Source organism: Crinia signifera, chromosome 9 (genome assembly GCF_055691185.1).
Source record: "Crinia signifera chromosome 9, ASM5569118v1, whole genome shotgun sequence".
Taxonomy (NCBI): Eukaryota; Metazoa; Chordata; class Amphibia; order Anura; family Myobatrachidae; genus Crinia; species Crinia signifera.
The window spans coordinates 109,849,720-109,868,201 of NC_139225.1; the positions used below are offsets into that span (position 1 = coordinate 109,849,720).

General features: G+C 45.7%; 1 long non-coding RNA gene across 1 annotated transcript; it reads left to right on the forward strand.

Moving 5' to 3' along the window:
- The first annotated feature begins 3,005 nt into the window (after nt 1-3,005).
- Nucleotides 3,006-4,282, forward strand: LOC146036676 (uncharacterized). The gene is made up of 2 exons (XR_014460922.1): nt 3,006-3,145; nt 4,105-4,282. It is a non-coding gene; the product is annotated as an uncharacterized LOC146036676 (long non-coding RNA).
- Nucleotides 4,283-18,482: the final 14,200 nt, after the last annotated feature.

Here is an 18,482-nt window from a genome sequence, read left to right on the forward strand (position 1 = left end):
TCTGCTCACCTTAATTCAGAGCGATCTGGAACCTCTACACGGGATCACGACAGCAATTCCGCCTCACACACAGCTGCTGGCGGTGTTGCATTTCTGCGCCTCAGGATCATTCCAACAAGTAGTGGCAGTACTTGCTGGAATATCTCAGCCGGCCTTCTGCCGAATCCTGAGGCGTGTGACGTCGGCCATGTTCAGGCGCAAGGGGCACTTCATGGCCATGACATTTGCCACCGAGACCCTGCGCAGAAGCCAGCAGGCCTTCCATCAAATTGCTGGCTTCCCTAATGTGATAGGGGCTGTGGATGGCACCCATGTACCATTTGTGCCTCCATCTCGAAGTGAGAAGATATATAGGAACCGCAAATTGTTCCACTCACTGAACGTGATGGTGGTATGTGGCCCATCCATGGAAATTCTCGCCTTCAACTCGAAGTTTCCCGGAAGTGCCCATGACTCTCATGTCATCCGACAAACCGGGATATGGCAAAGACTCCAAGAGCTGGAAGGCCGTGATGCGTGGGTTCTGGGTGACTCCGGTTACCCATGTACGCCCTGGCTACTTACGCCGTACAGCTACCCAGCACCGGGCCCACAGGAGGCATTCAATCGGGCGCATGTTGCCACCAGGCAAGTGGTGGAGCGCTCAATTGGCCTTTTAAAAGGTCGATTTAGAGTGCTCCACCGCACTGGTGGTGACTTACAATATGCGCCTCAAATGGTGTCGAGGATCGTGGGCCTGTGTATATTTTTCCACAACATTGCTGTGCGGCGTGAGATACCCTTTGATGAGTGGGAGGTACCATCTGAGCCGCAAGATCCGCCCATGCGCCCATCCCGCGCCCCTGAATGCCGGAGGGGATACCAGCTGCGGGACTCTGTGGCGCAAAGATACTTCAGGTACATGTTATCGAGTTGACAGAACACACCAATTTTAGTCAAAATCAGCCCTTCAAATAAGTACAGTGTGTTAGTTGTCAGTGTTACAAAACTAAAATTAGCCAGCCTGCCCTCCTAATGGCAAAGAAATAGGAGATATTTATCATATGTGCTTAGTTTTGGGGGAAGTTCAATATAGGTGCTAATTATTATACCTTGTACAAGGGATCTTATGTGTTTGTTATATCTTCATTATTGTAGTTGATACTATCCCTGATGTCTGGTGAGTACATTGATTTATTCTCTAATGTGTTGGGGATTTTTTCCTGTGTTGATGTATGATTTGTTTGCAGATATATATATATATATATATATATATATATATACAGTGGTCGAAGTGGAAATTTTGAAGTGGGGGTATGGAAATTTTGAAGTGGGGGTATGGAAAAGTAAAGAGTGAATATAGTGCGCACCTTCGGACACCCCCCTGTCCATCAACGTCCCCTGCCAGACTGCCCCGTTGTACAGGGGTATTACAAAAGCACAATATATGCTGCTGAGTGATCAGAGAGCATCCTGAGGGGGAAAAAAAACTTTTTTTTTTTATCTTCAGATTAAAGTGGGGGTATACCATACCCCCGTATACCGCCCCACTTCGACCACTGTATATATATATATATGATATTTGAATTTATTCACATGTTTCAACATTTCAAGGAGCAGGCAGGCAGGCAGGCAGGCAGGCAGGCAGGCAGGCAGGCAGGCAGGGCTGGTGTATAATGCTGGTCTCAGGATACCTGCAAGTATGTGTATGTGTCTTTGACACATAAATGTACGCATACACATAGATGCATAGAGTAAGTAATGCTAACTACAGCTATGCGTTGCTAAGCTATAGCACGTGTTGCTTGGCGGAGCGAGGCGTCATTGGATTTGCTAAGTGCATACACACTGTGTTTTATATATATCAGATTTGTTCATTGCCATACATCAGCACTACTGTTTTTAAGGCATGCGAATTTGTCACCATTTGTGTTGGCGCAGAGACGCTGTTCATGTAAAGATGAACAATAAAGTTATTAACACAAATAACTGTGATCAACCAATGCCACCACCTGATTGGTTGATAGATGCCATTGTTAACATGGCGGAGACACGAAGGGCAGACCCCTTTACACATGCGGAGCTGAGGGTTCTGGTCTCCGTCATGGAGACAAGGCTGGGCCGTGCGGGGCCCTTTATAACTAACCGCCATAAGCGGAGGGCCTATGCTGCGGCAGGGCGCCGTATTTACGCCCGCACTCGGGTGCGGAGGTCCCTCGGGCAGCTCGAGAGGCGGTGGTCGGACCTCCGCAGGCGCCAGCCCCAGCTATTGCAGCAAATCAGGGGCGAAATTGCTGAATGTGAGTATTTTAGCTATGAAATTTCGCACTTACAACATAGCATATATAAACAATAACATGTGTCTCATGATAAGTGGGTGTCCATGGGTTTAAAAGTCCATAGACTGTTATGTGTGCTTCTTCCTGGTTAACATGCAGTCATGTGGCTTTTATATGTAATGACATAGCATTGAGGATTCTGATGCATACAATGTGCCAGATCTAATATGTGTTACACATTGATAAATGCCAGGGTTGTAATGTTTGAACAAATTACTAACAATCACATAATAATTTAAATGTCACATTTTTGAGTCCATTAACAGTAAGGAGCTACTTGCCTGCATCGTTTGCCATCATTATCACCCTTCCATGTATGTCTTGTTATGGATTAATACATGTGCCCCAATGACCCGACATTGACCATGATTTTTTTTTCTACCACACAGCACGAGCCCGAGGCCGACAGGCCCGTGAAGAGGCCGAGGCAGCCCTGGCCCAGGAGGAGGCCCAACACCCAGAGGAGGAGGTGGCGGCAAGGGTGGAGGAGGAGGAAGTGGAGGAGGAGGAGATGGTGGAGGAGGTGGTGGAGGAGGAGGAGGTGCCTGAGGAGGTGGTGGTGGAGGAGGTGGAAGAGGAGGAGGTGTTGGTGGCGGAGGAGGAGGTGGAGGAGGAGGTGGTGGTGGTGGAGGAGGAGGTGGAGGAGGAGGAGGTGGAGGAGGAGGAGGAGGAGGTGGAGGAGGAGGTGCTTGTGGCGGAGGAGGTGGACGTGGTGATGGTGGCAGAGGAGCTGGCGGAGGAGGGGGCTGAGGAGGCCACGGTTGCCCCAGAGGAGTCAGATTCAGAGGGGGAGGAGGCGTGCCAAGCCCCGGAGTCCCAGCAGATCGGTATGTTTACATAATGCATCATTCATGAAGTAGTTGTACTGGTATTTGTTATGTAGCACTGGTGATTAAAAATTTTGTTCCAATACTATTCATATAGACCCCAAAGTGGGTAGCTACAGATACAGGTACGGGTTAGATGGGGTGTCCAAGGCATCCCTTTCATCCAGGACACCTCTCAATTACACAGGTTTGTGGGATGGGTTGGAGCTCCATTTTGACTGCCACATAACCGTTGTAGTTAAACAGGATCCTGGAGTAAAGGGATGAGTGGATCATTTGTGGATTAAATTCACCTGCTGCAATCGTAGATTATGACCCATCAAATAGTGGAATCTATATTGTTGGTGAATGTTATTTATAAACTCTAGGATGTATGCTATAAATGGAGTATGGGCCGGCCTACCTTGGAATGGAGTCAGAAGTTGCCAGTGTCCCAGGAGCCTCCTCTACCTAAACACCCCCTGTAGTTCAGATTGTTTTTTTGCCGTCACAGAATTGTAGGTTGGTTTAGACAGAATTATGATTTTGAGGATGTGTACTGTGCATTCCTGACATTTGCATAACTCCCATGCCACGAACCATCACTGAACTTAGACTGAGCAGATTGTGACAAGTTCTTATTGACGGAGGCCATGACATGCTTGTCATTGGTTAGTCATGGGTGGGTTGTGACTGAGAAGAAACACTATGACTGTTATGTCTTCTGCAGAGTAAAGGGTAGAGGCAAAAAAAGACAGTATGTAGTAAATAAGTTTGCATGTATGTATATATGTATGTGTCATATCTATTTATCTATGTGTGTCTCTATCTCTCTACATAGATAGATATATATATATATATATATATATATATATATACACACACACATGTCACCTAGCATTTGTGGAATTTATGTCGCAGTATGTGAAATGTATGCATGAATAACATGACTAATTTTTGCCCCTTTGACATGCCCACAGATGACACCACACCGGCAGATGAGGGGGTGCGTGGGGCCCTCCTGCGGGCGGAGCACCACTTGAGGCTCCTGCTAGCCGACCTGCAGGACCTCAGAGATCTGCTGATTTAATTTATTATTTGATATTTTTTTATTTATATGTTCATTGTGTTTTCTAATAAATTGTTTATGCAAGTTCACAGTTGTTGGTTTTCTTTGCACATTAAACAGTATATGTGTAGATTGTTTATAATCTTTTACACAGGGTCTAATACAAACCATTGCACTTAAATTGCTGTAAGGGTTAATGTGTGCAATGCATGTGTTAGGCATGCTTGTAAGGATATATTGGCATCTAATTGATTCCAATTCCAAATAAGCAGTTTTTTATGAGGATAGGTAATTGAATAAGTGGGTCATGTGATGTCTTGCAGAAGATACTTAATAGTGGGTTGTTTGGCGTAAATACTCCGCTTACGGGCGGTAGCACCGCTTGGCTCCCGGTCGGATGCGGTATTTCCGAGCATACTCTGTAATACTCTGTAATACCGTGCAGAATCGGAGTGTTTCTCCCGCACACGCATGGTTTGTATGTCGTCCGTAAACACGCCCTGTTCTTAAAGAGTGAGTCCGTCCGAATGCGGAGGACACGTGGGCGTTTCTACGGACGATGGCCGCACGCGGCAAAACACCGTGGCGTGCGGACCGCTCCGTAAGAATGCGGGAATATCCGCACCGATCTGAATAAGGGCCTTAATCTGATGAAGCTATAGGACATTTATGTCAAGAAAACCCCAAAAAGAGCAGAAACCTTAGAGATATAGTATCAAAATCAGATGTAGCTGTGAACAAGACCTCAAACTGGCTTACCCGTAAGAATGGTTCGTTCAATTGCTTGAAATGTGTTAATTGCCAATTTATGATGGAAGGATCTCATTTTATAGATCCAGTATCTGCAAAATCATATGAAATTAAATTTAGCCGTTATGTGATATATGCAATTGTTTGCCCATGTCATAAAGTTTATATTGGCAAGACTATCCAAACCCTTAAGGAAAGAATTAGAATGCATCGATCCTCCATAAAAAAAACTATGCTACAAATTGACTCCAACACACCCCCAGTGGCTAGAAATGTCTTCAATTATGGACATACCCTTAAAGACCTTCGTTATTTACCTATAGATCACATCCCACCATTGAGAAGCTGCTATTACAGAAAGAGTGCTTTTGGATTAACCAGCTTGCTTCTATGGGCAGTATTCAATGGTAATATTCTCCGTGCACGGCGAGCATTTTTTTTTGCTCGCCGTGCACTCTCCGTGTTCCGGAGGGCTCGTTTCCTCTCCTGCTGCCACTATTCAATGTTTATAAGACTCGCCGCCACTCGCGGCGAGTCTTAACCCCTGCAGCGGACGAGCGTCCGCAGCAGGGAGCTGACAGGGACGTGGCATCCAGGGAGATTAAAGTCTCCCTGGATGCCACAGAACATATGTGAGGGTAGGGGGCCCCCCTGGGACCCAGGCAGCACAGGCTGCCCCCCTCTATAGCCAGCGGGGGACCCAGTATTCACTGTACCCGAACGTGCTTCGGGTGCAGTGAATATATGAATATCTAATGAGCGGCTCGAGCGCTCTGGCCCCCTGCTGGCTGCACTGTGTAAAAAAAATAAAAAAAATAAAAATGTAAAAAAATATTTTTTTAAAAATTAAATATATATTCATGTGCTATAGGCACATGAATAAAAATAACATGGCCCTCCACAGAAAAAAAAAAACAGATTTTTTGACACCAAAATTAAAAAAAACACCCTTTTAGTTTAAAAGTTCACATTCCTGCTCTCCATCAAAAGATGGAGAATTTCTTCACGGAGAGAGACGGCGAGAATCACTAAGAAAGACGGAGAATATTTCACATTGAATAGGGTGGCTCGCCTTTGGAGAAAAAAAACCTCTCTCCACAGCGAAAAAAGCACAAGTTCTCCACAAAAGACGGAGAACTTTTCTCATTGAATACTGCCCTATGTCACCACGAGGGCTTAATGAAGAATTTTCTTCAAACTGTTTTTTTATGAATGCTATTTGATATAGTTATCCATGTAATGTCTTGTATATTCCATTGTCTCCAATTTAACCATATATATATATATATATATATATATATATATATATATACCTTATTTTCTCTATAGGGGAGGTATGTATCCCTTTAAATTATGTAATTGGTTATGTCAGTTTTCTATTAGTTTCTTTTTTAAGCTAATGATGTCATTGATATTTGTGCATGGCTATATTGGTGTTGTTCATCATGCTTATATACATAGGTGTATGTCCTGGGGCTGATACATGCATCCATTGGTGCTTATGGCAACTGTGGTTACATAACGTCCGTCCTTGGACGCTGTTAGTGGTTGCCGGAGAGATGGATGCGTTGGCCGGCTATTGCTAGGTCACGCATTGCATCACTTCCGGTACCACGGACGGCCTAGGTTGTTGTCAGCAGTTGCTGGGGTGATGGAAGCATTGACCGTCAGCTGCTGTGTCATGCATCACAACACTTCTGGTGACGTGGACACCTGGGGTTGTTGTCAGCAGTGACGGGGGTGAGGATGCATTAGCCGGCGGCTGCCGTGTCATGCATTACGTCACTTCCGGTGACACAGACTTCTATCGCACTAACCTCAGTGGCCATGAAAGTATTTGAAAGATTGGTACTGACACACCTTAAAAAGTGTACAACCATCACCTCGACCCCATGCAGTTCGCCTACTGTGCAGATAGAAGTGTAGAGAATTCGGTCAACCTAGGGCTGCACCATTCTCTACAACACCTCGACCTCCCCGGCACCAATGTGACAATTCTATTCGTGGACTTCAGCTCGGCCTTCAACACCATCGCTCCCCACATCCTGCAGCCAAAACTTCATTCCTTAGGAGTACCAGTATCAACATGCTCCTGGATTGCGGACTTCCTAACAGCAAGGACACAGGAGGTGAAAGCCAGTGCCCACACGTTCAGTGCACGCACGATCAGCTCCGGTGCCCATCAGGGATGTGTCCTCTCCCCACTGATATTCTCCCTCTACACTAACGACTGCACCTCAGTGGCGAAATCAGTGAAAATCATAAAATTTGCAGACAACACCACTGTCATCGGCCTAATTAAAAAAGGGCGACGAATCCGCATACAGACTAGAAGTGGACAGACTGACACAGTGGTGCTGCGAAAACAACCTTGTCCTAAACCCTTCCAAAACAGTAGGGATGGTGATTGACTTCAGGAAGAAACCAAATGTCCTGGCCCCGCTAAAAATATCCAACGCAGTGGTGGCGAGGGTTGAATCCTTGAAATTTTTAGGGTCAACCATTACCAGTGACCTGATATGGGGACCAAATATAACCACCAATGTCAAAAAAGCCCAACAGCGACTGTTCTTGTTGAGGCAACTCAAGAAATTTAACATCCCGCAGGATCTGCTGTGTGTTTTTTACACCGCAATCATGGAAAACGACAACCAATGACTACAGAAAGCGGTGAGGACAGCAGAGAAGATCATTGGCGTCCCCCAGTTAAGACATATACTCAACCAGGGTAGGAAGCGTTCCGGAAGGATCGCGACGGACAAGCTGCACCCTGGTTACAACCTGTTCGACTTCCTTCCATCGGGAAGATGCTTCAGGTCCATCCCTGTGAGAAGCTTCTTCCCACTAGCCATCCATCAACTGAACAACTGCGTCCAAGCAAGCGAAATCCGAACCCTGTCCATTAAATAAAATAAACTTTTAGCTACCTGTCCACTAAAAACGTATCTTAAGCAGCGAAATGTTAAAAATGTATGTAACCCCACCGCCCCTCCCCTCGTTCTCATACTGGTACTGCTGTGTTGTCCACAAAAAAATTCTAGTGTACACATGTATACATGGTCAATAAAGTTGATTCTGATTCAGATCACCATGTAGTTTGTATTCAGGGAGTGGTGTACGAGTACTGGCGGAGGCCAGGCTGAGTGCACACTTCCAGTTTTTGATTTGGAAACTGACTTGTCTCACAGGTGAGCACGCTTATTCACTTTTCTAATTAATAGTGGCAGCCATAGGCGCCGAAACGGTGGGTGCTCCAGGGCCTGAGCACCCACGGAAAGTGAGGAGCACCCATGGCATGGGCCACGGCAGCGGGGTCCCAGCAGCGGGTATGCTGTTTTAATACCGCTGCTAGTTTCTATCTTCCGCAGGGACCCTGTTGCTGACGGCATATCCGCTGCTGGGACCCCGCTGTGGTGCTGCTGCTAGGATCCCGGACCCCGACGGCGAGCAGCAGGTGAGTCCGGGGGGGGGGGGGGGTCATCTGTGGGAGCACCAATCAGAAAAAATGTCAATCGGCACCCCTGGTGGCAGCTATATATACTGGGTCTGTTTGGTCAATCAGACATACTCCTGATGACGGATACACACCTTCCGTAATGGCTTTAGAGCATGACTAAATATGGCCCTTCTTTGCAGTGGTTTTTCATTTGTTTCACCTATGCTGTATCTGATAAGTATATGGTCATGCTGATGTAATTTTTCAATACTGCTGCAAATTTGGAGTTCTGCTATTTTTTCTATATAAAAAGTTTTTTTTTTTGCAAAACTGGTTGTACCGACCTCTAACTACGACGCTATGAAGGAGGTTGGTCGGGCAGGAAGGGCTGTTGGGGGTTAAGCTGTCTGGATTACCAGCTCCCCCCTGGATATGATAAGTACCGCTGATACCTTTTGATGTCGATGGCTTTATTTTTAATGCAATACTAAAAAGCTTTTTGAAAAATGTAATGGTAGTGTGCTGGTTCTTGTGTCCTTACCATGCTAGTGGATTGGATTTCCTGCAAAATGTATATATATATATATATATATATATATATATATATATATATATTTATATATATACAATGTGTACATAGGTGCAGCACTCAGGGTAAATTAATTCAAATGGCGGAGACGTTAAACGTTGGCATTCATCGGCTGTGAGGCTTGCAGTCACCTGGCGGGACAGGCCCCCTCCACGAGTTGCACACTGTATTTAAAGCACCTTGAACTGTATGTATTCCTGATGACTGTTTATTGAAATAAACCAAAACGTAGAACCAAAAGTCTATATATATATATATATTCCTTTTTTTAACCCCTTCCTGACAGAGCCAGTTTTTGCCTTCCTGACAGAGCCCTTTTTTTCAAATCTGACATGTATCACTTAAGTGGGGATAACTTTTTTTTGCTTTTACTTATCCCAGTGATTTTGAGATTGTTTTTTCGTGACACATTGTACTTCAAATTAGTGGTAAATTTGGGTCGATACAGTCTGTGTTTTTTTGTGAAAAATACCAAAATGTCGTAAAAAAATGGAAAATTTAGCAATTTGCAAAATGTTACATTTTCTGCTTGTGAGACAAATAATCATGCCACTCAAAATAGTTAATAACTAATATAGACCATATGTCTACTTTATATTTCCATCATTATTTCAACTTCCTTTTAATTTTTTTGGACACTAGGAGGCTTACAATATGAATAGCAAATTCTCAAATTTTCAAGAAAATTTCAAACACTGATTTTTTTAGGGACCAGTTCAGTTCTGATGTGACTTTGAGGGACTTGTATGTGAGACACCCCCATAAATGATGCCATTTCAAAAACTGCACCCCTCACAGTATTCAAAACAGCATTTTGGAAGTTTGTTAACCCTTTAGGTGTTTCACAGGAATTAAAACAAAGTGTAGGTGAAATTTCTGTGTTCTAAGGAACACAGTACATTTTACTAGAGAAATGTGACTAAAAATTGATTCCCCCAATTCTTTTGTTTTCATAAATATCCTATATGTGGCCCTAGTGTGCACGTTGACCAAACCACAGGCTTCATAATAGAAGGAGCACCTACTTGATTTTGGAGCCTCCTTTTTATGAGATTATTTTTTAGGCACCATGTAGGTTTCTAGGCACCATAAGATGCTAAAAGTTAGGAACCCCCCCACAAGTGACCCCATTTTGCAAACTACACCCCTCAGGGAATTCATCTAGGGGTATAGTGTACATTTCAAACCCCCAGGGGTTTCACCAATTGTGGTACAACTGGGCAGTGAAAATGAAAAATTTATTTTTTTACACAAAAATGCAGTTCTGGCTCCAAATTTGTCATTTTCACAAGGAATGAAGGTGACAAAGCACCCCAAAATCTGTGCCCCAATTTCTCCCGAGTATGGCAATGCCTCACATGTGACCAAAAAATACCATTTGGGTGCATGGCAGGACTCAGAAGGGAAGGAGTGATATTTGGATTTTGCAGCACAGATTCTGGTGGAATGTTGGTGGGTGCTATGTCGCATTAGCAAGACCCCCAAAGCACCAATACAGTGGAACCCCCCCACAAGTGACCCCATTTTGCAAACTACACCCCTCAGGGAATTCATCTAGGGGTATAGTGTACATTTCAAACCCCCAGGGGTTTCACCAATTTTGATACAACTGGGCAGTGAAAATGAAAAATTACATTTATTTACACAAAAATGCAGTTCTGGCTCAAAATTTTTCATTTTCATAAGGTATGAAGGAGAAAAAGCACCCCAAAATCTGTGCCCCAATTTCTCCCGAGTATGGCAATGCCTCATATGTGACCAAAAAATACCAGTTGGGTGCATGGCAGGACTCAGAAGGGAAGGAGTGATTTTTGGTGGTGGAATGTTGGTGGGTGCTATGTCGCATTAGCAAGACCCCCAAACAGGGCCGGCGCTACCCGCTCAGCAAAGCCTGCAAAGCAGGTAGGCGCCGGCCCCTGAAGGCGCTGCCCCCCTCCTCTGATACTGTAGATTAGCTGCCAGCTGCCGCAGCCTGCACCTGTCAAAGTATTTGACAGGCAGCGGTGCCGGCAGCAGGGCAGACAGAGGCGCGCGCTGGACATGAGGGAAATTTAATTAAATTTGGGCAGAAGCCGCAGAACTATTGAACGCCCGCTGCTCCACGCAGGCCTACCCGCTAAATGACGCTGCCCGACGTCATTACACTGTGCCGGCGCGTACAGCATGTTGGTGGGCATCGGGCGGCAGCAGCTGGAGCAGGTTGACTCGGCGCTGGCTGGACGAAATGCGGGAGCCAGGAGAGAACGCCACGCTGGGAGGCACCTAGTGGTAGGACAGCCAGCAGATCATCGGGTGTTGGAGGCTGTGGCGGGTGACAGGCGCGATGCTGCGTGTTTAGCCACTCCGGAGGGGTAGGAGGGCTACTGCTGGAGGCGGAGCGCATCATGGCTAAATCCCTGCTGATCAAGATGGGGCAGCTAATTATCATGAATGAATCATTCAGGTGAGCGGCAGGGTGGGGGTGGTTGTGTAAACTGCTGCTTTCCCAACACCTCTATATTAGAGGGTCAAGCCTGTTCATCCATCTTTGCCACCTTCTTGCTGTTCCTTTCTTTTTGCCCCCTTCCATCTGTGCCCCTTCCCATCCATCGATGGGCCTCCTCCCATCTGTCCCACTCTCTTTGCTCCCTCCTATCCATCCCTCTCCCTATGTCCCCTCCCAACCATCCCTTTCTGTGCCCCCTCACGACTATCCCTCTCTCTATGCCCTCTCCCATCCATCCCTCTCTCTGTGCCCCCTCCTGTCCATCCAACTCTCTCTGTGCCCCCTCCTGTCTGTCCCACCCTCTCTGTGCCCCCTCCCGTCTGTCCCACTCTCTATGCCCCCTCCCGTCTGTCCCACTCTCTATGCCCCCTCCTGTCTGTCCCACTCTCTATGCCCCCTCCTGTCTGTCCCACTCTCTATGCCCCCTCCTGTCTGTCCCACTCTCTGTGCCCCCTCCTGTCTGTCCCACTCTCTCTGTGCCCCCTCCCGTCTGTCCCACTCTCTATGCCCCCTCCTGTCTGTCCCACTCTCTGTGCCCCCTCCTGTCCATCCCCCTCCATTTTTTCTACCCATTTAAGCCCCCTCACATCTGTCCGGTTATGTCCTCTCCCATCCATTTGTCTGTCCATTAATGCTTCTCCCTCTCTTTTGCTCCTCTATTTCTCTATCTCTATCTCTCTCTCTATCTCTCTCTCTATGGGGCGCATTTATCAATATAGTGCGATGCCGGCGCAGTGGCATCGCCGGACATCGCATTGCGGTGTTGAAGTACACCGCCGGGATGTATCATTAGAAGGGCGCAGGGACAGGGCTCCGATAGGAGCCCGTCCCTGCGAAGTCCTAACCCGGAAGCTGGGGGGGTCTGCGCATGCGCGGTTATGCGCTGACCCCCGCCGACCCTTGTGACCGCACTGCCCCGCTCGCAGTGCGATCACGTAGCCATATTGTAGCAATGGGCTATCGCCATCCCAGAATGGCGATAGCCCAGGGATGTGAAGCCGGGCTGCCCGATGTTAATACATCGGGCAGCTTCGCATCCCCCATAGAAACCTATGGGGTATGCGGCCGGCGGCGATGCAGGGGGGATCGCAGCAGGGCGGTCCCCCTTTGATACATTTAGGAGATACTTAATATTTGCGGCTAAATCCCGAAAACGGGTGTTTTCGGGGATTTAGCCGCAAATATGGTTTGATAAATGGGCCCCTATCTCTCTCATTCTCTCTCTCCCGTATTACCACTTTTTTCCAATGAATACCATCTTTCTCCCCTCTCTTACTCGCTCCTCTCTCTCTCTCTCTCTCTCTCCTTGTAGTGACAAAAGTGTGTGTGTGTGTGGGGGGGGGGGCCTTTCATGATTTTGCTATGGGGCCCACAATGCTCTAGTTACGCCCCTGCCTACAGTACCTTAGGTGAGAGGCATCATCTGTATACAGAGGTGGCAGTGGCACTCACAGGGTTAATTAGAATTGGTTGAGAAGTGTCTATTCTGTGAGTACCACTGCCACCTCTGTGTTTTATTTATTTATATATATATATATATATATATATATATATATATATATATATATATATATATATATATATGTCCCCCTATCCACAAGCATAGTTCTTCAGGCAGAGCTTGCTTAAAAGTGTTTTGTATATTTTTTTTAAAGTGAATCCAAAACTGTATGCATGGACCAGTATAAACATGTAGATAAGATTATAACACACCCAGCATGGAGAAATGGCTATGGGGTGTGGTATAATATTTTCTACATGTTTATAACGGACCATGCACGCAGTTTTTGGATTCACTTTAAAAAATATACAAAACACTTTTAAGCAAGCACTGTCTGTATGTTTGTGCCTAGGAGGACTTTTTTGTAAATTTAAAGAGCACACTGTCATTTAAGAATATCAAGCGGTTTTCTGGATAGAGAGATATTATATATAAAATGAGGCGTCACTCCGGGACCCGCAAATATACGTCAGTCTCCACTGACTTATATTTGTGAATGCAGGAGAAATCATTCGATGGTTGGCGACCATCGAATGATTACTCCTGCTGCGGGCACATGCGAGGGGATGTGTCTTTGTGACACATCCCCTCGCATGGTTGCTAGGGGATATACGGCGGAGGTGATTTGGCGTGTGGCGAGGCAGGCACTCTCTAAAATGCGCTATTTTATAAGGTATGGGAGGGCGCAAATTTAGAGTTTGCAGGGAGGCGCCGAACACCCTAGCACCGGCCCTGCCCCCAAAGCACCAATACAGTGGAACCCCCCCACAAGTGACCCCATTTTGCAAACTACACCCCTCAGGTAATTCATCTAGGGGTATAGTGTACATTTCAAACCCCCAGGGGTTTCACCAATTTTGATACAACTGGGCAGTGAAAATGAAAAATTACATTTTTTTACACAAAAATGCAGTTCTGGCTCCAAATTTGTCATTTTAACAAGGAATGAAGGAGAAAAAGCACCCCAAAATCTGTGCCCCAATTTCTCCCGAGTACGGCAATGCCTCACATGTGACCAAAAAATACCAGTTGGGTGCATGGCAGGACTCAGAAGGGAAGGAGTGATTTTTGGATTTTGCAGCTCAGATTCTGGTGGAATGTTGGTGGGTGCTATGTCGCATTAGCAAGACCCCCGAAGCACCAATACAGTGGAACCCCCCCACAAGTGACCCCATTTTGCAAACTACACCCCTCAGGGAATTCATCTAGGGCTATAGTGTACATTTCAAACCCCCAGGGGTTTCACCAATTTTGATACAACTGGGCTGTGCAAATGAAAAATTACATTTTTTACACAAAAATGCAGTTCTGGCTCAAAATTTTTCATTTTCACAAGGAATGAAGGTGACAAAGCACCCCAAAATCTGTGCCCCAATTTCTCCCGAGTATGGCAATGCCTCACATGTGACCAAAAAATACCAGTTGGGTGCATGGCAGGACTCAGAAGGGAAGGAGTGATATTTGGATTTTGCAGCACAGATTCTGGTGGAATTTTGGTGGGTGCTATGTCGCATTAGCAAGACCCCCGAAGCACCAATACAGTGGAACCCCCCCACAAGTGACCCCATTTTGCAAACTACACCCCTCAGGGAATTCATCTAGGGGTATAGTGTACATTTCAAACCCCCAGGGGTTTCACCAATTTTGATACAACTGGGCAGTGAAAATGAAAAATTAAATTTTTTACACAAAAATGCAGTTCTGGCTCAAAATTTTTCATTTTCAGAAGGTATGAAGGAGAAAAAGTACCCCAAAATCTGTGCCCCAATTTCTCCCGAGTACGGCAATGCTTCATGTGTGACCAAAAAATGGCAGGACTCAGAAGGGAAGGAGTGATATTTGGATTTTGCAGCTCAGATTCTGGTGGAATTTTGGTGGGTGCTATGTCGCATTAGCAAGACCCCCGAAGCACCAATACAGTGGAACCCCCCCACAAGTGACCCCATTTTGCAAACTACACCCCTCAGGGAATTCATCTAGGGGTATAGTGTACATTTCAAACCCCCAGGGGTTTCACCAATTTTGATACAACTGGGCATTGAAAATGAAAAATTACATTTTTTTACACAAAAATGCAGTTCTGGCTCAAAATTTTTCATTTTCATAAGGTATGAAGGAGAAAAAGCACCCCAAAATCTGTGCCCCAATTTCTCCCGAGTACGGCAATGCCTCACATGTGACCAAAAAATACCAGTTGGGTGCATGGCAGGACTCAGAAGGGAAGGAGTGATTTTTGGATTTTGCGGCTCAGATTCTGGTGGAATGAATGGTGGGTGCTATGTGGCATTAGCAAGACCCCCGAAGCACGGTGAAATGATGAACCTAAAAATCCATAGATGTGTGGTATATTTTAAAACACTCCTTTATACATAGGCCGGGTTTGTCGGGGCAAGTGTCACACTGGAAAATAGTTTGCTTTCTTATTCCCTTTTTATAGCAAACTTTGCACCTTTTTTGTGTCCTGCCCTTTTTTCCAGTGGAGGGGATTTCATCAGGAAAATGCTGCCCTGGTACAATACGGGGGCCAGTACTAGAAGTACTGGGGCCCTCTGCCTGCTGGTTCCCAAATATTAGGCCCTTTATGACTTCCTCTTGAAAGTGCATAAATGTCCCCCTCTGGCCGGTAGAACGGAATAGCACGTAAGCGTTATACAGTGCCATCTGGATGATATACACGGCCAGCTTCTTGTACCAGATTTTTGTTTTCCGCAGGGCACTGTACGGCTTCAGTACCTGATCTGAAAGATCCACTCCGCCCATGTACCTATTGTAATCCAGGATACAATTAGGTTTTGAGGTGTGGGTACTGGTACCTCGTACAGGGACGGAGGTGGTACTGTCTCCGTGAATTGTTGTCAGTATAAGGACATCCCTCTTGTCCTTATATTTGACCAACAACATATTTTCGGTGCATATTCCCCTGCTTTCACCCCTTCTCATTACTTGGGCAATGTGCGTTTTTGGGAGGCCTCTTTGGTTCTTGCGCACAGTACCGCAAGCTGCTGTACCTCTTGAACCAAGGGCCTTAAACAGGGGGATGCTGGTGTAAAAGTTATCCACATAGAGGTGATAACCTTTATCCAGGAAGGGGTGCACTAAATCCCAGACAATTTTTCCACTAACACCTACGAGGGAGGGGGGGCATTCTGGCGGTTCAATTCTTGAATCCTTCCCTTCATATACCCTAAACCTGTGGGTGTACCCTGAGGTGCTTTCACACAGCTTATACATTTTTATGCCATACCTTGCCCTCTTACTGGGAAGGTACTGGCGGAATTTAACCCTTCCTTTAAAATGTATAAGGGACTCGTCTATGCAAATTAATTTATCTGGGATGTACATCTCTTCAAATTTGGCACTGAAATGATCAATGACCGGCCTGACTTTGAATAGCCGGTCAAAGGTGGGATCATCTCTGGGTGGGCACTGTGCATTATCGTTGTAATGCAAAAATTTAAGGATCGTCTCAAATCGAGCCCGGGGCATGGCCATACGGTAAAGTGGGGTGCTGTACAGAACATCTGTACTCCAATATTGCCTAATTTCTGGCTTTTTTACTATGCCCATATGAAACACCAGACCCCAAAACGTCATCATCTCTACTGCATCTACAGGGGTCCACCTAGCAAATGATGACGTGGGGTTTTGAGCAATAAACTGCTGGGCATATAAATTAGTTTGGTCCACCATTAAATTTATAAAATCATCAGAGAAAAATAATTTGAAAAAGTCAATTTCTCTGAGACCTGTGGAATCAAATTGGATTCCTGGCATGGCCAAAAACTCAGGAACCTGGGGCTCAAAATTGTCTGGTGGTGGGGTCCATACGAGATCAATTATTGGGGGGGGGGGTCTCAGCTGCTCTACGGGGGCGTCTTTGAGGGGGTCCCTCATCACCAGAGGAGGAAGAGGAGCTTAAGACGAATCCTTCAAATTCCCCGCTTGCATCACTGGCTGTGTCAGAGTCAGAGGCAAGCATGGCATATGCCTCCTCCGCTGAATACATTCTTCTGGATGACTGGGATGACATTTGGGATGACATTTGGGATGCCATTTTTATTTTTGTGTTACTGGTAGTGAAATGTTTCAACACGTGTATAGTGTAGGGGGGGGTACAAACTTTATTTCAACCCGGGGGGTATGTAGTGTGTAGTGTGTATGTAGTGCAGAAAAAAAAATACTTTATACAAAAAAAAAAAATTGAAGGGGTTAAAAAAAAAAAAAAATTGAAGGGGTTAAAAAAAAAAAATTGAAGGGGTTAAAAAAAAAAAAAAAGGTCCTGCGCCAAAAATTGAGCACAGATGTTGGTCAGTAACGTCCGTCACTGAACAGCGCTCAAAGGCAACAGGAATTTGATCAAAAAAAAAAAAAAAAATAGATCAACCCTGTGCCGAAAAAGCTGATCAGTGATGTACGTCACTGATCAGCGCACAGTGGCCACAGGACACCCACAAAATCACAGTGTGTGTAAAAAAAAAATTAAAAAAAGACCCCACAGCACCCACAAAAAAAAAAAAGGTGATCAGTGATGCGACACTGATTACCAGTGAGGGGCAGCAGGTGCACAACCTTTGGTGCAACTGACAGTGCAACTGGCAGCAACTGACAGGTATATATAAAAAAAAAAACTCTGCACCCCCAAAAAGTTGCTGATCACCTCAGATATAGTGATCAGCACAAAAGGCAGGGGCAGCAGACACAAAATTTAGCACTCTCTATCACTCTCTGTCACTATCTCTCTCTATCTCTCTATCTCTCACTATCTATCACTCTATGACACTGCAGCAGCAGCACTGACAGTTATATATATGAAAAATAACCCCTGCACCCCCAAAAAGTTGCTGGGGGTGCACAAAAGGGGGGCAGCAGACACAAAATATAGCAGTCTCTATCACTCTCTGTCACTATCTCTCTATCTCTCTATCTCTCACTATCTATCACTCTATGACACTGCAGCAGCAGCAGCACTGACAGGTATATATATATATATAAAAAAAACCCTGCGCCCCCAAAAAGTTGCTGATCAGTTAATTTATACTGATCAGCACAAAAGGGGGGGCAGCAGTCAGTTATATAAAAAATATATAGCACAATCTGTCACTATCTCTCTATCTCTCTCTATCTCTCTCTCTCTATCTCTCTCTATCTCTCTCTATCTCTCTATCTATAACTCTATTACACTGCAGCAGCACAAAATATAGCACTCTCTGCCACTAGGCCTCTCTATCTCTCTCTATCTCTCTCTCTCTATCTCTCTATCTAATAACTCGCAGCAGCACAACACAGCACAACACAGCACAGGATGTCACAAGAAGAAGCAAGATCCAGGCAGTGATCAGGTAAGTATATAGCAAGGTTCTGGTCAGTATATGGCGGCAGCTGGGCACGGTGACCGCACTGCACGCAATTCCAGACCGGAATGGCGTCTGCAGTGCAGTCACCGTTAGTTTAAACCCCCCTCCATGGCTGTGATTGGTCCGTCGGTCCGACGAACCAATCACGGCCTTTGGGGGCGGGCGGGGTGAGGT